The 22,594-nt window shown below is 37.1% G+C and overlaps 1 protein-coding gene across 1 annotated transcript in view; it reads left to right on the plus strand.

Moving 5' to 3' along the window:
• Positions 1 to 22,594, plus strand: part of LOC126727008 (uncharacterized) — a 58,730-nt gene that overhangs the window by 9,308 nt on the left and 26,828 nt on the right. The gene's annotated exons all lie outside the window — the stretch shown is intronic.

A 22,594-nucleotide genomic window follows, 5' to 3' on the forward strand; every position in this document is an offset into this window, starting at 1 on the left:
AAAAAAAGAAAAAGAAAAAAGAGAACTACATTGAAAACTATTTCTTTTTTATTACAATTTTTTCTTTGGATGAGGCCTTGACGGGCTGAGTGGATGCTGCTTCTGAGGCCTCAAGGCCCTTGCTTGCAAGACAACCCTTGGCAGGCACAGGAAGAGTGGCCAAGACTATCTCCATCCTGGTAGGAACTTCTTTCTTTGTAGGGAGGTCTTGGGAGGCAGTTGGGGGCTTCATGGCATCAGAAGCCACTCCCTTGGTTATGTTCACTTCTTTTTCAATAACCCTAGACTGCTTGGCCACCTCGGAAGGGTTGTCAAAGGAGGATAGGGCCATGGCTGGACTGGCCTTGCCCACTTCTGCCACCTCGGGGGCGGTATCAGTCTTAGAGTTAGCGGGGCCAGATGCTTGGATGGCAAGAGGGTAGTATACACTTTCTACCCTCCTAAGTACAAAAGAAGCCTTAACCCCAACTTGGTTGAGAGCCCTATTCCATACTTGGAGGCAGTAGTTCCTACATACCCCCGAGACCTCAATCCTGAGGGATTCCTCGGTCTCTGCCACTCCTACATCATACTCGTCCTGCTCGGCTTAATCCTTGACTTTCTCTGCCTGATTCCAAGCCTTCTCTGACTCCTCCAATTTTTTCTTTAGGATTGCAATTTGTTCCTTGGAGGCGGACAACTGATCCTTAGTTTAACGAAGTTACTTCCGCTGATTTTCAGCTTGCCTCTCAGCCCCTTCTAAGGCGGCGTCAGCACTCTTTTTATCCCACTCCGCCTCGGTCAATTTGATCTTTAGCTCCTGCACACTCTTCTCGGCCACATGGAAGGCCTCCACGGCCGCAATGCACCTCCCTTCTTCTTTCATCTGCTGGTGGGAGTAGTTTATCATCTCGTCAACTTTGAATGTGGCTTGAATAGCCTACGCAGGGAAGGGACAGAGTCAAAAGGAAAGAAAGGAGAAGAAAAGAGAGTGATAAAAAAGAAGAAGGGAGTTGTTTGAAAGACTTACCATTGCAAGATCTCTTTTCAGGCTGAGGAACACCTCGTGTTTCCTCATTTATCTGAGGTCGGCCATGTCGCTAGGGAGTAGCAGCGCCTGTTCCACTGCATCGGCAACATAGCCAGTGCACCCCTGCTAGAACTCCTTGATGGACATGTCAGCAGGCAGGGGGGCTCCATCCAACATGAAGGCAGGGTTTCAAACCGGAGGTCCAACTTGAGACTCATGTCTTTTGTCAGCTGTCGTCTGCCCCACCCTGGTTTGTTTGGCTCCTCTTTCGGGCTCAGGCTCCTAGGAGTGGTGGGGTTTTCCTCCGTCCACCACCTCCTTACCCTTTTGCTCTTTTTTCCTCTTGTGGTCGGCAGGATCAAATCGAAGGGGTAGGAAGCCTAGTCTGGGCTACCTTCCCAGGTGGCCCAGACCAGGTTTTTTAAACAATAAATGTTACTTTTATATGCCTTTGTGTACATATACAATATATAATAATAATAGTTTTAGTAGTAAATGAAATTTATTTTCTTTAGTTTATAGAATCTTATAACTATAAAAAAAATAGAATCTTTTCTTCTAATGAGAAAAAAAAAAAAATTCATGCTCTTGTGTATTCCTAACTCTCTAATACAAAATAAAAACCAGGTTTTTTTTTTTTTTTTTTTTAAATTTTTTTTAATAAAAACAAAAGAGCTTTTTATAATGAGATTTTCTTATATATTTTTTATAACATATGCTTTAAATGCTATTAAAGTTATTGAGTTATGTAGGTGAAAAAAAAAAAAGAGTCATGAGGCAAGAGCCTTATAGCTCAATTTATTAGTGTGTATTGATATTTTAATGGGGACATTTAGAGTTCAAATCTTCCATCCCTATTATAAATATTAAATTATCCCAAAATAAATGATATCAGTATTCTAAATGAGTGTTAGATATCATCCACACAAAAAAATAATTGTAGATTTAAAAAAAAAAAAAAAAATCAATGGGATCCATTAAGTAAATATTGCACCTAATATAAGATTTCTTTATGAAAATAAAGAGGGAGTGGAAAGCTAGGGGCCATGGGCCCTGTCCAGCCATATTCAAATTTATCCTTTTGTTTGCGCCCACTAATTGGATTGTCGTGATAATTTTCCAAACTATGTTATTTATTTTTTTTTTTTCACCATATCTCTCTCTCTCTATCTCTGCCCCCTTTTCAGTATTTTATTTATTTGTTTTCTATTCTCTTAGCTAGCTCTCTTCAGCTAGCCTTCTACTCTCCTCTTCAATAACTCTAGAAGTGTAAATTTGCTCACAAGTTTTTTTTGGGACCGTATCAACTACAACATATTTAGGACTACATCTCTATTACCTTTAACAAGAGTTCAATAGGAAATAAATTCCATACCAAAGTTGATTTCTTTCCTTACCCTTTGAATTCTCCTTTGTTCACTTGATGAACCACCATCCATTATGTTGATTTTCATTCCATAACTCATAACTCGTATGAAGATGCCTTTATCTTTTAATTTAGATGAAACTCTATTATGTGTATGAGACACAATTAGCAAAGTTTCTTCCCACAAATTAAATGAGAGCTTTGCACTTAAGATCAAGGGAGTCAATTTCGTATCAGAAGCCATTTTGGTTTGGCTAAAAAAAGGTATATTTTGATACCGGTTAATACTGGTGTACCGTTTCGGGTTTACCACTATTTTATTATTAAATTAATAAATATATTATATAGTCTATTAAAAGTATAAAAAATTTAATTAAGTCCATCCCGAATTTATTTTTGATGAGAAGTCCATTCCTAATTAATATGTTCAGCTCTAGCCAAGTGTTAAAACTTAAAACTCAATATAAATATATATTAACTACTAATTTGAGAATGAAAAAAAAATCAAAACTTATAATTAGTAACTTAATATTTGTCACCTAGAAGGTTGACAAACCACATAAATTCATTGATTTGTCCACAAGTTTTTAGTGGGTAGAGCGTAGACTTTCACTTACTTTTTGAAACACAGGGTACAGCTAGGCAATGAAAATAAAAGAGTAGGGTAAAAAAGAGAAAGCAAAAGATAGAAAGAGAAGCTAAAAGAAAGAAACGATGAAGACACAATTACAAAGAGTTGTGAACGTGGACGAAAAGGAGAAGAGAAAAATAATGCAGCGACAAAGAAGAAATTGAAGGCGCTTGTGACTGGGTTTGAAGAGAATTTCTTATACCGGCCGGAAGCACAAATACCATCCGAAAAGGCCGGTGCAAACGGAAACATCCGATATCAACCAAAACATCCGGTATTTAAACCAATACATTTTAGGACGTTTTGGGTACTGGTTTGGTGACCGGTACGAATTTTTTCGACCATACAAATTTCACTTCCTTAAGATTATGGCATTTATCATGTCTACAAAAATTCTTTTTTTTATAAAAATAAATTTTGTCGGTGTATAGGGTGCTGAACTTTGGTGTGTTATTCCATGTTCACTACAAAATATAGAAAATTCATTTTGAAAGTATTCATCTCTTCTATCACATCTAAGAGTTTTAAGACCCGATTAGTTTAAACATTACTCAGTTTTCATAATTCAATACTCATAACTTTAACTCAAATCTCATAACTCATAACCCAAACCCCACTACCACTCAAAAACTCCAAAATTGTTGTTTGGTTACAAAACTTAGTCATATATCTCAACTTTTAAGTCCATTTTTTGCCAAAATGGTGAAACCCACCCCACTGACACTACATAGGGGTTATGGTTGCTACCCATGTCCATTTTCTCTTCTCCTCTTTCATATTCTCCCAAGTCCATCACCACCATCAATGGCAAACTCAAAACCCACCATTGTCAACATCACCAACGACCACCCAAAAAAAAAAAAAAAAACTCAACCAAAAGAAAATCCAACCATCAGCTACACCCATAAAAAGAAAAAATTTCCAATCATCAATACCACCACCAATTACACAAACCCACCTCCATCGTAGCCCAAGCTTTAAACCACAACTACAAACACAGAAAACCCAAACACACCAACACAAAATCTTCATATTGGTGATCCAAAATTGCCAATCCAAACCCACAAACATAGAAAACCTAAACCCAAACCCATGAATCCATAGATCGAAGACCAAAATCACAAAAATGAGGAGTGGATTTCTATTTCTGGGTATATATTTATGCATGGATGAACATGGTGAGTAGGTCTAAAGAAGAAAGAAAGAAAGAAAAAGAAGAAAAGAAAGAAAGACACAACTAGGAAGAAGAGGAGAAAAAAAAAAAAAAAAACCCGTTGGTGGTGGAGTGGATCTGATGAAGAAAGAAAGAAAGAAAAAGAAAGTGAAAGTTCAAATAGTGTGTAAAACACTTATGAACGTTTAGACTCCCAATTTACAAATTACCAACACAAGCTTATAATCAAACAATGTATGTGCGAAATATGAAAATAAGCTAAAATAGAATTGGTAAAACAATCTAAACCAAAATTAATCACAACCACACCAGTAATTAAAAGACAAAGATTAAGGGAAGAGAGATGCAAATACAAAGACAACACAACGATGTGTTATCGAAGAGGAAACCGAAGTCCTCGGCAAAAAATCTCTCTGCCGCCCTCCAAGCAGTCAATAATCCACTAGAGAATAAAGTTGGGATACATGAATAGCAGAAGACCCTCCAAGCCTAATCTACCCAGTGCACCTAAGCTTTCCAAACTTCTTGCTCCAACAGGGTTCATTGAACCTTGTCTTCTTTAGCTTACCGGATCCTACAATAAGCCCATTGCATCAAAGGATGTAAATTGTGGATGAGTCAATCTTGTTTTTCTCTAGGGTTTTTCTCTCAAAATTCTCTCTGGAAGCTCTCATACATTTCGTGGGTATAAGGGTATTTATAGTAGGATGAGTGGGGAATGCGAACAGTTAGGTTTCTAACAAACAAAGCATTCTGGCGACTCAAGCTCACGATTGGAATGAGTCACGAGCTAACTGCCTAGCTAGTCTAGAAGTTTTGTCCTATAGTGCTCCAGCTGGCGTGACCCTTCAACTCCCTTGCATGCTTCACATGTGTGCCACCTTTGGCGACTCGCCAGTCGCGAGATCCAGTTACGAGGCTCTTCTTGAGTGCACACTCTTGTGCTTTTCTTCACACTCCCTCACACACTACCCTTACATGATTCCCACCTAAATACAATGTTTCTAAATGCTGAATTGCAAACAAATTTAACATGGAATAAAGTCAACAAAATGATTGAATAAATTCAACCTTACAGAAATAATGAAGAAGAAGAAGAAGAAGGAAAAAAAAAGGCTGTTAGTGGTGGAGTGGGTATGAAGAAGAAAGAAAGAAGAAGTAAAGAAGAAAAAAAAAAAAAAGAAGAAGAAGAAAGAAAAAGAAAAAGAAAGTAGTATGACACTGTTACTTGAAAGTGACAAGTCGGGAGAATGGGTCTCACAAATTTGATTTTCTTGCCATTTTGCCACTATAACTCATATTCTATAATCTGAAAATACCAAAATTATGTATTCAGTTTTCATCACTCAAACTCAAATCTTTGATTTTTGAGTGATGGAAACATCACTCAAAAAACAAGCCAAACAATTTGTTTTTTGTGGGTCTCATGAGTTTTGGATTATGAGTCATGGAAACTGAGTGATATCACTTAGTTTTGTGCCAATCCAAATAGCCTCTTAGTCTTCCTATTGCTTGATTTTCTATTTGAGGAACTTTCCCATTTTCAAAGTAGTTTGTCATTATTTGTTTATAGCTACTAATTTGATTATAGCAGCAGTGGTAGTTGCTCTACGTTAGGAATCCAAATGTGATGTACTAAAGGTTAACATGTATTGCAATGTATGTTAGTACTTTTGATGTGTTGGTTTAGTTAGTTAGATAAGCCTGAAGCTTTTTTTTTTTTTTTTTGGAGAAAGAGATAAGGCTGAAGTTGATGTCAATTAGTTAGTTATGTTGATGTCAAAGTTTTATTTAGTTAGTTAGTACTCTTTAGGCGGGAAATGATAAGAGTTATGGAGGGAGAATTGTTTATAAGAGGACTACAAATGAATAAAAGGGATATATACAAAATTAACAAAGTTTGCTCTTCCTATTCCTCTCTAGTTCTCCCTACTGCTTAGGAGGTGGTTACCCTTAAGTAACTCTTTTTTCTTTCTCATTTCCATTATTCTCTCCATCCTTTTTTGATTTGTTAAGAACCTAACAACTGGTATCTGAGCATACCTTCCTGCGACCATGGTTGAAACTCGATCCTCTTCTTACACCAATTGAAAACTCGGTTTTGTGTATAAACACAAGAGCATGTTTAAACCCCCAATTAAAAGATAAAGCTCGGTTTTTTTACTTTAACTTAAACTAAGTGTGGAATAAGAGTAAATGCAAGCGAACAAATAATAAAACTACTCTAATCCATATTCATCAAATAACAGCAATAAAATGAAAACTAAAAGAGTAGGGAAGAAGGATGCAAACACAAGATAACATTGAGACGTGTTATCGAAGAGGAAACCGAAGAACTCAGTGAAAAACTAGAGAATTAGTTGGAGTACATGAATAACAAAAGACCCTCCAAGCATAGTCTATCCCATGTACTTGAACCCTTCAAACTCCTGCTACCAACTGACTTGATGAAACCTTGCCTTCTTTAGCTTTCCTAGATCATGCAATTCAACTTGATTGCATCCGCCAATGATTGGCTTCTTCCAATGCTTCCCAGCAGCATCAAAACCTCACTTGACACTCAGATTGGGTGTGGTAAGTGTTTGGGTTATCAATCTCTCAAGGATTTAGCGATGGAGAGGTAGGAGTAGAGGAAAACTACAAGGAAATGTGTAGATGATTGTAGGTATGACAATCTCTAACTCTCAAGTGTGTATGTTAGGGTTTTCTTTCTGAAAAGTACTTCTTACAATATGTAGGTAATGAGGGTATATATAGTGTGGGTGAAGACATGGTGGAGCACAAATGACAAACTAGTAAATTAGAATATTTCGCAGGTATTTCACGGGAAGGCCTTACCCGCGAATTACTCGTGAAAACTCTAGCTATCATCTTTTCGCATTCCAATCATGTGCTCTACACGTGGCTTACTTTGCGAGATAGCTTCTTATGAAATCCACTTGGTCTTTAATAAGAGCTTGGGTTTTCACACACTCTTTTACACACAACCCTTACAATAAAATCCCACACAAAATACAAGGTAAACATGATTGAACAAAATTACAATCAAATTTGGTATAGAATTAAACCAACACAAAATAGTTGTAAATAACAACTTTACAATCTCCTCCTTTGGCTATTCCGTGACAAAACCCCTAAAATAGAATCTGGACTTAAACTTGAGTTTGGAAACAATGGTAAAACTCACTCACACCTAATTCTAGAATCTATGAAGCCCTTGCATCGTATACACTTGTATCCTGAAACACTCGCACACAAACAAAACTTTCATCAAGCTTATGACAAGTTGAATACAAGGTACGTATAGGAACAAGTAAAAAGTGATCAAGGTATTAAACAAGATATAATCTATGAAGTATAACTTGATCAAACATGAATAGTCATTAGAGAAAGACTACAATGAACATTTAGCTAGTAAATGATCATACAGACACGCAATGCAATTAAGAGCAACACAAAAATCAATTGCATGTCCAACACACAACCAATGTAAAACACTAAGGTATTTGCATCAAGGATGCAAGATCCAACAAGGGCATAACTATGGAGTACTAAAGATAATGCAACATAATCTGAAGTACTTTAAAGCATTAAAAGAAAGCAATGTAAATATCCAAGAGTTATAAAAACTATAAAGGTAAATGAAAGTAGACTACTTAAAAACAAAAGTAAACTACTAAACCACCACCAAAATAAACCAATAGCTATGCTATGCTTCTCCTTAAACTATGCAGCTCCCCCTCAAACTACTCCCCCTTTTTAACCAAAATGGCTAAAGAGGCTAGAATTCTTCAGATTTTGATTAAGAGCCCTTTTGTTGTTGCCGCTACTGCTTTATCACCATGTCGTCAATTTGAGATGAGATTGCAGTGATCTGGCCTTCGATGTAGGTGAATTGATTCGTGGTGTTTTGGACATGTGATTCTATCATATCATACATCTGCTCAAACTGTGCAAGAGATGATCAGGGCGATTGGGGACTTGTGCACGTGCTTGAGAAGATGGTTGTGTAGAGCCCTCTAAGGCTGATGTGAACCACTCTATCTCTTCCTTCATGTCCCCACCTTCTTCCTCAACATCGTCCCATAGGATTTGAGAAATACCAGTAGTTGGTTCAGTGATATTGGCTTTGCTTCAGGTCATTGTTTGAGAACTAATCGGATAGTCCCTTGTAACCATGGTAAGACCACTCGTAAACTTCAGCCTTGTTCTTGCTATAAGAGCCATGATAAGACTTGGAAATGGCAAGACTATTCTCAAATTCCTCTTGGTGATGCATTTGGTGAAGAGGTAGTAGATGTGACTACATATATCGATCTCCTTATGTGTGAAGAGATCATACAAAAAAATAGCTCTTGGTTTGGACAAGGTGGTCAAGTTCTTCACTAGGTAGAGGTTGTGGAGCAGTATATAGGCCAATGTCCTCATCTCTGGGGTGAAAGGAACTATGTTCAACACCTTCTTTTTGAGATTACCACCGAGGAGCTCCACAATTGGCTCAAGAGAGTCTAATCTATCATCATATTCGATGAAGGATTGTTGAGTTGGTGGATGAACTTCCAATATCTCTTGAATAGATTCCCTCGTGACAGAAAATTCTCTCTGCCTTACCCAACAATTTATGCGCTCCCCTTCCACAAGGGCATTTGCAAATAATTCCCTTATGATTTTGGCAAAGACATTCCCACTTGGGTTTAGCAAATTTGTCCATGTCCTTTCCTTGAACACTTCAGGAATGACAGTGTTTTCAAGGGTCTCCATATTTACAACCCTTTCTATGATGATCGGTGCCCTTTTGTAAAAGTCGTTGTAGGCCCTATTTGCCTCAACACTTCAGAAATTTTTTGAATCAGTGCGTGGGCGCTTCGATGACTTCTTTGAGGCCGAATGCTTAGTAGGAGACATCTGCAAAATCCTTCACAGACACAAAGAGACAAGTACAAAACACAAAACAAGAACACAAACTTGATTAGTACCAAGTTAGTTCATAAAACAAACATAAAGTCCTAAAAAGAGCATAAACAATATCACAAGATCATGATATAAGTGCTAAACATGTAACAATACTTATCTAGCATGTGTGATATGCAAAACATGTCAAGTGAACAAGTGTGTGCATCAAGTGTGCATGTGGTGTGCATATGTGATGCATGATTAAGGCACGACTAAGCACATTTGGGTCAAAGTGTGTAAAACACATAACCAATGATCAAAACATGATAAACGTGTATAATCATGGTAATCCCCAAAGTTTGGCACTCATTGGAGTCAAAAACAACACCAAAATGCCATTTAAGCATTTTATCAAACACTTGGTATGCACAAACACAACTAACATGTAAACAATGCATGAACTTGTGTAAAATATGCCTAAATACAAGTTAAAATGCCACAAGGGGCCAACACAAACACAATCAAAGCAAATGGGACAGAGCCTAATCAAGAAAATTGAAAATTTTTTACACAAAACTTAAAGTCTCCCAACCCTTTCAAAAATATACCCAACTCATGAAAAACTAGAATCTAAGGCTTAACTAAAGAAATTAAAGAGAAAAAGAATGATTATACATACCTTAGAAAAGACTTTGAGAAGATTTCACTTGAGTTTTTGTTGGGTTTTTGAGAGAAAATAGGTTTAGGGTTGAGAGAGACACTCGAGGGAGGCAAAGGGTGAATGTTTGAAAAACTATCATGGTTAGTCGTTTAAAAACTGGAAACACGCGTTTTTCATGGGTTAGCTTCTCACGAAGTTACTCGCGAAAAATGCCACTGAAGTATAAAACTTTTTGCAAGTAAGATTATCTCGCGAGACAATCGCAAAAGTTTTTGTCTAAAATTTTGTGTTTTCAATTTTTTCCATCCTCATTTTCGCAGGAAAAGCTTACTTGTAAAACTTCTCACGAAAATGCCTCTGTAGGAGTTTTTGTTAAAAATATGAAATAAGCGATATGATCAAAAACTCAAAACACAAAAGCATAAAAACACTTTCAAAAACATATAAAATACTCAAAAATATTTTTGGGTTTGATTGACAAGCAATTGAGTATACACGTCACATTTGAACACGTACAATCACACAAATGAAATAAGCATTCATTGAACAAAAGTCTTGTGTGTTGTGTGTGAGGATCAAGTATGAACTAGTCTATAGTCTAGTATGAAGCTTCATTGATCAATTCATTCAAGTCATACATGACTAGTATGAAGTCAAGTGACCTATCTTACTTGTAGAAATGAACATATATGACCCCTCACCAATGTAATTACACTTGATTGACAGCTTTTTGTTTTTCCTCCTTTTTACATACTTTTGATCAAAACAACTCAAAATTTTGAGAATCGATTCCATAAACATTTTGAGTGAACTTTGACAATTTAGCCTATGGCTTTGGCACCATACAATTTATACAAATCGCTTTCCCTTTTTCCTAGTCGAATACTAGTATGTGAGATGACTTTTTCAATTCAAAATTCTCTTTTCGAGATTGACATTTGTAGAGCTCTTGAAAAAGAAAAAAAAAATGTGAGGAGATATATAGGCACAAGTCTATGCATGTATCAAGATCAAGTAAGTCTATTGACCAATCATTCATGACAAGCTTGAAGATCTATTACAACAATCAAACGTAAATTTCTAGATGTCGCTCACACTTTGATAATGTGCATACATAACAAGCGAAGCTTGTAAATGCACTACGCCATTAGTACGAAGGTACTAGGCCAAACTTACATGTAATACACACAATAGAAGCGATCAAACTTTTTGAAGATTTTTTAATTTTTATGGGTTTTTGAATTTTTGAATACACTCAAAAACAGAACATGAAAAGTAAGATCAGCATAAATAAGTATAAAACAAGCTTGAAAAAGAAACCTGCTAAAATAAAAACACAAGCAAACAACCAACCAAAGTCACAACATATAGAAAGAATTGATGCATGGACCTGGTCTAATGCTTATGCATGTGTACCCTTCTTCACCCACATGGCACGTGCGTTTGGGGTGATATCCCTAGAGGATTGGGTACTTAAGCTGTGATTCTCAAACCTTTGGCTGAAGCTTGCCAAACAAGAAGTGATGGTATCTATTATCTTCATCACATCACCAAAACCGGGATCAGCTTCTCGCCCTTTTGATTGCTTGGCATTCCAATTCCCCTTTCCTTGTCCTCTTAGCCCTTGAGAATCCGCTTTCTTTAGTGTGTGAAGTTTATAGTAATTAGGTCTTGTGTGTCCTCGAATTCCACAATGGTGGCAAAAATGATGAACTTGAGGACCTCTTTGAGACTTCGGAAGAGACTTCCCTTTAACCTTGGGTTTAGCCATAAATGGGTGTTGAGATTTTGTCAAAACCTTCTGAACAGTTCCATTTGGCTTCTTCTCAACCTTCACATTCTTAACAATTAGAGTTGCTACCATTGGTTCCTTAGCTTTAACAAACTTCATCTCTTTGGACACATTGGCACTTGAACTACTTTCTCCGGTGTATCCTAAGCCGCTTTCGTCTAAAAAAGGCTTTTGATGTGCAAGCACTTCGTCAAGCTTCTTGGAGGCAACACGCTCCACTTTGGCATTAGCTTGAATCACTTCAAGCTCAAGAAACTTGATCTTAGAATAGGCTTTGGTTAGTTCTTCATTCAACACCTCAACTTCATACTTCATTTCTTTGTACCTCATGGTATGCTCTTGTAGTCTTGTTCAGCTTTCTTCATTTTTCTGATGGTTGCCTTAGCCACTCTAGCATACTCTCTAGTCTTCTCAAGAAGAGAATTATAGGATTCTAGCAATCCCTTTGTTCCTTCATCTTCATCATCAGATTCTTCCCCAATCCCCATGGACTTTACTTTGGTGTGCTCACCGAGTTCTTCCACTAGAAGGCTTAAATCTTTCAACGAGTCCACAGGTGCAATAGCCATAAATACGGAATAGTTTCCTTCTCCATCGCAACTTTCTTCCGAATCCGAATTGGAGCCGTCCGCGTCACTAAGGGCTGTTGCAAAAACTTTACCCTTTGCTTTCAAATATGTGGGGCATTCTTTCTTTACATGCCCATGCCCTTTGCACTCAAAGCACATGATTGCTTGAGATTGAGAAGAATCTTTGGATTCCTTCTTCTTGAAGTCTTTCTCGTCCTTCTTGAAATTTGAGAATTTGCCCTTCTCAAAAGACTTCCCATCCCTCTTGAACTTTAAGAACTTACAAAAGTTCTTAGCAAGGTACGCCACTTCCTTTTCAACCTCATCCTCATCCAAGGAGTCTTGAACTTTCAATCTCTCATTAATTGTCTTGAGAGCAAGAGATTTGCTCTTCCTTTGTGATGGTAGAGATAACTCATAGGTTTGAAGAGAACAGATGAGTTCTTGAATTTTAATCTCATCAAGTTCTTTGCTCTCTTCAATGACAGTAACCTTTGCACAGAAGCTCTCTAACAATGATTGTAGAATCTTACTCACAATCTTGGAGTCCTTCGTCTTTTCTCCCAAGTTGAATTTGCCAATCACCACTTCATTTAGCTTTCCATAAAATGAGTCGAATGACTCGTCTTCACTCATCTTCAACTCCTTGAAGTGAATGGTGAGCATTTGCAACTTGGTATCCTTCACCTTTTTGGTGCCTTCATAGGTACTCTCCAAAATTTGCCGTGCCTCATTAGCAATTGTAACATGGGAGATCCTGTGAAACTCGTCAGGTGAGACATCACAAAAAATAGCATTTAAGGCCTTGTTATTAGCATTAGATACCGCAAGAGTTGCCTTATCCCAAGCAGATTTGGCGGCCTCCGACCTAGTCCATCTTATCTCAATGGCATCCCAAACACTATCATCAATAAAACAAAGGATTGCCCTCATACGGACTTTCCAAAATGCATAATTGCTCCCATCAAAGTATGGAGGAGCATTAAGTGATTGAGATCGATCCATCTTAAAAAGGGTCTAGGATCACACTTAGGTAATGAAACCACAACTAGTGAACCCGCTCTAATACCAATTGAAAGCTTGGATTTGTGTATAAATACAAGAGCTTGTTTAGACCTCCAATTAAAAGATACGGCTCAATTGTTTTTACTCTAACTTAAACTAAGTGCGAAATAAGAGTAAATGCGAGCGAACAAACAATAAAACTACTCTAAGCCATATTCATTAAATAATAGCAATAAAATAAAAGCTAAAAAAGTAGGGAAGAAGGATGCAAGAACAAGATAATACCGAGACGTGTTATCGAAGAGGAAATCGAAGAACTTGGCGAAAAACCTCTTCACCGCCCTCCAAGTAATAAACTGATTCACTAGAGAATAAGTTAGAGTATGCGAATAACAAAAGACCCTCCAAGCCTAGTCTACCTCTACCCTATGTACTTGAGCCCTCCAAGCTCCTGTTACCAACTGACTTGACGGAGCCTTGTCTTCTCTAGCTTTCCTAGATCACACAATTTAGCCCAATTGCAACCGCCAACGTTTGGCTTCTTCCAATGCTTCCCAGTAGCACCAAAACCTTACTTAAAACTCAGATTGGGTGTGGTAAGTGTTTGGGCTATCAACCTCTCAAGGATTTAGAGATGGAGAGGTAGGAGTAGAGGAAAACCACAAGGAAATGTATAGATGAATGTGGGTATGACAATCTTTAACTCTCAAGTATGTATACTAGGGTTTTCTCTCTAAAAAACACTCATTACAATATGTGGGTAATGAGAGTATATATAGTGTAGGTGCAGACATGGTGGAGCACAAATGACAAAATAGCAAAATAGAATGTTTCGCAAGTATTTCGTGGGAAGGCCTTACTCGCGAATCACTCTCGAAAACTCCAACTGTCATGACTTTTTGCATTCCAGTCATGTGCTCTACACATGGCTTACTTTGCGGGATAGTTTCTCGCGAATCTTTTCACGAAATCCACTTGGTCTTCAATAAGAGCTTGAGTCTTCACATAGAACCCTTATAATAAAATTCCACATAAAATATAGGGTAAATATGATTGAACAAAATTACAATTAAATTTGGCATGGAATTAAAGACAACACAAAATAGTTGTAAATAACAACTTTACATCAATGAATCCATATCTCTTCTTAAAACCACCGTAGACCACAAGGCTCATTCTCTACAAGAAAACAACTAGTAGTTGAACACTAGCACTAAACAATTGAATGCTAACACGCAACCACTGAAGTAGAGGAAAGAAGACAACAACAACAATCCTTTTCTCCAAAATCTCCAATTTCCCAAGTTATGACTTTTTCTCTCTCAAATCTATCCAAAAATGTGAAACTTGATTTCCTTTGATTCATGGGGATGACCCAACAACTTGGGTGTACAAAGAAACTCAATATTTTCGTTTCTATCAGACCCCATTCAATGAGAGGCTTTTGATGGTTGCGTTCCATATGGATGGAGATGCTTTGGTGTGGTTTCAAGATAGTGATGAAGTGGGCTTGTTTGTGGACTAAGAAGGTTTTGTGATTGCTTTGCTAACAAGGTTTGGAGCTACTGCATATGAGGATCCCATGGAGGCATTGACTAGATTGAAGTAGACAATTAGTGCTATGGTTTACAAAGGACAATTTAAGGCTCTATCAAATAGAATCAAAGGCTTATTGGAGAATCATAAGCTGAGTTGTTTACTTAGTGGCCTGAAGGACATTGTGAGGTTGGCTGTGAAGATGTTTAGCGCCAAAAGTCTCAATGAGGCCTTTGGATTGGCCAAAATCCAAGAATAATATCTAATTAGTAGCCGTAGAGATTATAAACCTTCATTTGAATCTGCCTAACCTTCAATTCTAGGCCTAAAACTTGAGGTTAAATTGGATTCAAGATTCAAACTTCCATTCTAAAGATTGTCACCTGCAAATAGAGGAAAAGAGGAAGAAAGGTCTTTGCTTCAACTATGATTACAAATTCCAGCCTGGACATCAATGTAAGTCTGCCAAACTCTTCTTATTAAAAGGTATATACCATTTTCAAGGACCAAATTCTAGTGTGTAGTTGTTAGAATTAGATGAATATGATTTTATTGTGTTACAATCTAATCTTGATGAACCTGAAACTAAGATAGCAAAAGTTGAAACTACTCTTTGTGCTCTTTTAGGTAGTCCCTCACCTAGAACTATGAGGATAAAGGGTAAAATCAATGGACATTAGTTCACTATTTTGATAGATACTGGCAGTACTCATAATTTTTTAGATGATGCTATGATTTATGTTTCACAATTGTCATTGGATTCTACTTTAAGTTTTGAAGTAAAAGTAGCTGATACAATCAAGACACATGATGTGTGTTCGGATGTTAAAAATACTATACAAGGACACGTTTTTTTAGTTGATTTGAATGCATTACACTTAGGTGATTGTGAGTTAGTACTGGGAACTCAATTGCTGAGATCCCTTGGTCTCATTTAGTGGGATTTCTTGGCCATGTCAATGGAATTTTAGCACTTCAATTCCACCATTAAGTAGTAGGGATTATAGCCTTCTAGTTTGACTCTCCAAGAACGTACTCAAATTTTCAAGCCTCCTTTGAAGAAGGGTCTTATCTTGCAAATGGTCTCTTTAGACTTTGCTACTTCTTTAGGTCATTGCATTCTTGAAATAAATGCTCTATGGAGTTTGCATTAGTTTTTGAGACACCAACTGGTCTACCACCTAGTAGAGGTCATGAGCATCAAATTCTTTTGAAGGAAGGCACAACTCTTATTTGCCAAAGGCCTTATAGATATCCCTACTTTCAAAAGTCTAAAATTGAAAAAATTGTCAATGAGTTGTTGGAAGTTGGTTCCATAAGGCCTAGCCAAAATCCTTTTTCTTCTCTAGTCTTGCTAGTTAGGAAAGCTGATTGTTAGGACATATGTGATTCAATGTTAGGAACATATGCCACTATTTTATGTAATTGGCTAATCCTTTGACAAAACGCACTTTACTTGTATTTGGATAGATCTAGGATGAGTTTAATACTTCAAGAAACAAGGTTTCAAGTTCAAGTGTTAAAGTCATGCAAGTCTGTCCAAGAAACATGTGAAAAAGTGTTGGATTTTAAAGCTTGACAACTAGCATTTATTGAGGTTTAAAAGCTGTTTCAGCCTGTGGCTCGACAGCTAGCTCGATAGATGGCTATCTATCGAAGTTTATGAAACTCAGTTTTTTAGAGCTGATTTTCATCCAATCCGTGAGTATGTATTTAGGCTTTCTTTTCTCACAGCCCTAAACATATATAAGGATTGTTTTGAGGGCCATCAAAGGTTGCATAGTTGCACAAGTGTGAAGTAAAGTCTTGTTCATGCAAATTGTGATAGGAGACAGAATTTGTCTTAGTTCATCTTTCTATTGAAAAAGCTACTATGTTTGTACATCTTAGGGTTTTGTGAACAAGGAGTTTTGTGATCTTTATTGTGTGATGAATTGAAGAACTTTGCAACAAACATCTTTCTTAAGTTGGTGATCAAGTTGTGTACTGGGATTCGCACATCCATTGGTTAGTCACGTACTAGGAGCCATGCATTGAAAAGGAGAGATTGTCATTATAGAACAAGTCCAATTAGGTATTGAGGTAAGGGTTCAACTGTAGGTTGGTATAAAGTACTGGGATTCCTTTGCTTGTAATCGCTTGTTTTGATAATAGTGGATTCTCGGGAGTGGTGAACTTAAAATCACCCGGTGGGGTTTTCGCTGTGTAGGTTTTCCCCATTTATAAACAAATCACCGTGTTAATTTAATTTCCACTGCACTTTAGTTAATTGGTGATTTGTTTGTGCTACCACGCATTTTGCATGTTAATTTGATTAATTAATAAATTTAGCTAATTAATCAATTAATTCATTACAAGGGGTCAATACATTCTTGGCTTATCAAGTGGTATCAGAGCAGGTACACTCTAATTAGGTTTTAATCTTTGCTGTGTGATCTATTGACCCCTATTGTCATGGCTGCAACCGGCTTGAAGAGATCTTTGCTTTTTAATACATCTTGTTTTTCTAATCTCTACTTGTTTGAGTGTATAAGAAAATGCAAGTCTAAAAGTTATTTGAATTCTATTATGATGACTATTGGAATAAATCTCAGCTTAACAAAGGAGAAACTAGACTGTCTCAGAATGAAAATGTGCAAAGGAGTTCGTTTGAGGAGAGTGAAAGTTAAAGGTTTAGTTCAAAAAAGGCAGATGAGAGAAAACACCATTCCTACTGATCTGTCATCTAAGCACGAAGTATGCTTCATGATGAAGTCTGCATTTAAGGTTATGGACACGTGCTTGTGGTACCTTGACAGCGGCTTATGGACACATGACTAGAGTCCGATCTCTCTTCAAGGTTTTTGAGTCTAAGAAATGTGGTAATGTCACTTTTGGTGATGGGAGCAAATGACAGATTAAAGGAAAGAGAATCATCTCTCTACCTGGACTGCAAGACATTGCAAATGTTCTATATGTAGAAGGTCTGAGAGTGAACCTATTGAGCATAAGTCAGATATGTGATCAAGACTTCATGGTACTATTCTCAAAGGGAAAATGCCTTGTCATGAATGAGTCTGGAAAGAAGCTCATAAGTGGTGTTCCCACTCTAGACAATTGTTATGGCTTGGTTCCTAATGCTGATATTGTGTGCAATAGTATTCATTTATCAAATGAAGTTCTATGGCACCAAATGATACGACATACTAGTTATAAACATCTTTCAATAGTATCTAAGCATGAGTCAGTGTTGGGGATACCAAAGCGTAGTAGAGTGAGCAATATGGTGTGTGGACCATGTTAGCTTGGGAAACAGACAAAAGCTAAACATTCGGGCACTCATACATCTAGTACATCCAAACCGTTGGAGCTACTACATCTGGATCTTATGGGTCTAACTAGAATTGAGTCTTTTGGTGGAAAGAGATACATCATGGTTGTGGTAGACAACTTCACTAGGTACACTTGGGTCATACTCCTATGATCCAAGTCTGATGCTCCTAAGCACATTGAAGCTTTGTGCACAAGATTGCAAAACGAGAAGAGCCTAGAAATTGATCAAATTTGAAGTGATCATGGTAAATAATTCGAGAACTCATATATGGAGTCCTTTTGTTCAAGATCAGGTATATCTCAAGAATTCTCTACTCCTATTACTCCTCAGCAGAATGGTATAGTAGAAAGGAAGAACAGGGTTATTCAAGAGATAACTAGAGCCATGTTGTACAACAAGGATGTGGCTAGAAACTTGTGGGCAAAAGCTATTAACACTGCTTGTCATACGGTTAATATGGTGTATTTTAGACCTGGTAACAAGAAGACTTCATATGAGTTATGGAAGGGAAGGAAGCCAAATGTTAAGTATTTCAAAATCTTTGGAAGTACTTGTTTCATTCTCAAGGATAGAGAGAATGTGAGAAAATTTGACTCCTGAAGTGATGAAGGAATATTTCTAGGATACTCCTCTCCAAGCAAGGCTTATCGGGTATACAACAAAAGAACCATGAAGGTAATGGAAACAGTGAATATTGTTATTGATGAACCCTCAGAATCTGGTTCTGATAAATTTAGTGAGGAAATCCCCAAAGAAATTTTTCCTCCTAAGCCCAAGGAAGTTCAAGAAATTGTTGAACAAGAACTTGCATCTCCAAGTACTCCTGATATGTCAAGTGTTGTAGAAGATTTAGCTGACATATCTACTTCACCTGATTCTGAATCCCATGAGGAGAAATGACCTTCCTCCAGGATCAAATTGAATTATCCTCCTGAAGTTATTGTGGGAAACATGAATGAACTTACACTAATAAAGCGTACAGTTGATAAATGTGTTGCTAACTTTGTGTCTTATTCTTGTTACTTGTCGTAGGTTGAACCCACTAAAGTTGAGGAAGCTTTTCAGGATGAAAGTTGGGTTGAAGCTATGCATGATGAACTGTTTCAGTTTCAGAGGAATGATGTTTAGACTTTGGTACCTAGACCTGATGGTGAGCACATCATCAGCACAAAGTGGATATTTTGCAATAAAACTGATAAGGAAGGTAATGTGATCCGCAACAAGACTCGTCTTGTAACTCAAAGATACTCATAAATGGAAGGAGTAGACTATGATGAGACATTTGCTCTGGTAGGCCGTATGGAGTCCATCGGAATCCTCCTAGCCTTGGTATGTCACTTGAGGTTCAAGCTCTATCAAATGAACGTAAAGACTGCTTTCTTGAATGGGCTTCTTAAAGAAGATGTCTATGTGGCTCAACTAGAAGGATTCATTAATCTACACTTTCTGGATCATGTACTATACCTCTAGAAGGCACTTTATGGGTTAAAGCAAGCCCCTAGAGCTTGGTATGATTGGCTCACACAATATTTGGGGTCACATGGGTTCGCAAGAGGAAAACCAGATCAAACTCTCTTCATAAAAAAGGGAAGACGACGAGTTGATAGTTGCTCAAGTCTATGTTGATGATATCATTTTCGAGTCAACTAAGGATGAACTTGCTCACAACTTCTCAAAAATCATGCAGGCCGAGTTCGAGATAAGCATGATTGGAGAGCTAACTCACTTCCTTGGATTGCAGATTCATCAACAAGATTCAGGTATATTCCTATCTCAATCAAAATATGCTAAAAATCTTGTGAAGAAGTTTGGTTTGGAATCTGCCAGTTTTGTTAGAACCCTTATGAGCCCAAATGTTAAACTCATAGTTGACTTGTGAATGTTCAAAATGTGTATAAAACACCTATGAACATTTAGACCCCCAAATCACAAATTATCAATTCAAGCTTATTATCAAACAATGTATGTGCAGAATATGAACATAAGCTAAACACATAATTGATAAAATAATCTAAATCAAATAAAATCACAACTACAGCAGAAATTAAAATGGCAAACATTAAGGGAAGGGAGATGCAAACCCAAAGGCAACACAACGATGTGTTATCAAAGAGGAAACCGAAATCCTCGATGTAAAACCTCTCCGTCGCCCTCCAAACAGTAAATAATCCACTAGAGAATTAAGTTGGGATACATGAACAGTAGAAGACCCTCCAAGCCTAATCTACCAAGTGTACCTAAGTCCTCTAAGCTCTTACTCCAACGAGGTTATGCTGAACCTTTATCTTTTTTAGCTTACTGGATTCCGCTATAACCCATAGCATCAACCAATATCAATTGGTCCCTTCCTAACTGCTTCCCAAGCACCAAAAAGCCTTCTCACAGATATGAGTATGGTGAGAAAAGGATTTGACTAATGAACCTCTCAAGGATGTAACAATGGAAAGAGTGAGAGTTGAGCAATTTGAAGAGTCACTATGTAAAGATTGTGGATGAGTCAATCTTATTTTTCTCTAGGGTTTCTCTCTCAATATTCTCTCTAGAAGCTCTCAATATTTCGTGGGTATAAGGGGTATTTATACTGGAGTGAGAAAGGAATGCAAAGAGTTAGTTTTTTCAAAACAGAGTGGATTGGTGACTTGGCCTGGCGACTTGACTAAGTCGCGAGTCCAAGCCATGAGCTAACTGAATGGTCAGTCTAGACTTTTTGTCTTGTAGTGCTACAGTTGGCATGATGGTTCAGCTTCTTTGCATGCTTCACTTGTATGCATGATCTGGTGGCTTGTTAGTCGCGAGCCACCTGTGAGATCCATTCGTGAGTCTCTGCTTTAGTGCACAGTCTTAAAAAGAATCATTAAGCATGTCAAAACCACTGTCGACTTTGGTGTGTGGTACAGCAAGGACACAAATGATGTCTTAGCTGGGTATTCTGACATTGATTGGGTTGGGAATACTGATGATAGAAAGAGTACATTAGGGAGTTGTTTCTATGTGGGTAATAATCTTGTCTCTTGGATGAGCAAAAAGCAGAATTCCATCTCATTATCCACTACAAAAGTTGAGTACATTGTTGCCGGTAGCTATTGCACCTAACTTCTATGGATGCAAAAACTCCTCCATGACTACGGTATTTGTCAAGAGCATCTTACCATCTACTGTGACAATACTAGTGCCATCAACATCTCTAAGAATCCAGTTTAACATTCTCGAACTAAACACATAGAGGTTCGACATCACATCATTAGGGAGCTTGTTGAAGATGGTACTCTTACTTTTGAGTTTAATCACACTGATGATCAGAAGGTTGATTTGTTTACCAAACCTCTTGATAGCAAACGGTTTGTATTCTTTCGCTAAAACATTAGTGTCATCTCCATGGATTGATCTGTCCTTATCCTCATTCTTCCTCATGCATTTGTATCTAGTTTTATGAATTGCTTTGTTTAACTTGTTTTTGTTTGTTTTCTTTTCAGTTTTGGTTTATTTTGTTTTTCATATAAAAATTAAAAAAAATTGAAAAATCAGAAAAATACAAAAACAGTGTGTGTTTGTGTGCATTGATATTTGTGTACCTTAAATGGCCATTGAAACAAAGTTTTCTAAACCTTGTATCTTTTATAGCTTAGATGGGCATCTCTATGCACAATTAAGCAAGTGATTTTTGTGGCTCATGTTTGTGATTTGTAAGATTAAGTAATCTTTTGTACTTAATACTCATATCACTCTTTTTGATGGGAAGGACTAGAAAATCCTAAGAGAAAGGCATAAATAACCATCTCACCACTATTGCCCACCATTCATGAAATGACATCTGTATGTTTCGGCATAGTAAAAGTGCAATGTCAAAAGCTTAACATCATTGGGTATTTCTTTTCTCTTTCTTATATACTCATGCATGATTTGCTTAAAAGAAAAATGTGCAAAGAAAAACAAAAAGCAAAAAGAATCAAAATGCTTTATATATGATTGCAAGTGTGTATTCTAGGAGATGTGGGAGTTATAGGATGTACCTCGAAGGTGATAGTCTCCATCAAACAGTGATGATTATGTGTGAGTTAAAGTGATTTTCTCATATCTCAAATCATCACAACATGTAGACACTTATGTAATCTTGCGATGTTTTTCACACACAACATGCAATATTCTTTACTACTTTTGATACATGTGTGGGTACAATGTGATTTGGCCATCACAAGGAATACTTGTGTAAATGTATGTTCACTAAACTATCTTAACTTTTTTTGAAATATAAAATTGATTAGACTTATTTAGTGTGTGTGTGTGTGTGTGTTTTGGATCTATGTGCTTAACATTTTTCTTGATTGAGAGATGTTTTTGATAGCTCAAAATATTGTTTGGATCTTTGATTGAGTAGCATGCTTGATTGCATTCATATCTGTGTTTTTCTCTTCTTTAAAAAACTGTTTTTAAGTAATCTCGATAGCTTCTTGATAGCTCTTGACAGATAAGCTATTTATCAAGACCCTTCAGTTGCTTTTTATCGCATTCTTGATAGCTCTCAATAGCAACTTCGATCCATCGAGAAACCTTTTGGATGCTCGATAGCTTCTTGATAGTTATGTCGATCCATCGAGAATCTTTGCTATGGACACCTCTCGTTAGATCCTCAATAGCTAGCTCAATA

The sequence above is a fragment of the Quercus robur genome, chromosome 5 (assembly GCF_932294415.1).
Source record: "Quercus robur chromosome 5, dhQueRobu3.1, whole genome shotgun sequence".
Taxonomy (NCBI): Eukaryota; Viridiplantae; Streptophyta; class Magnoliopsida; order Fagales; family Fagaceae; genus Quercus; species Quercus robur.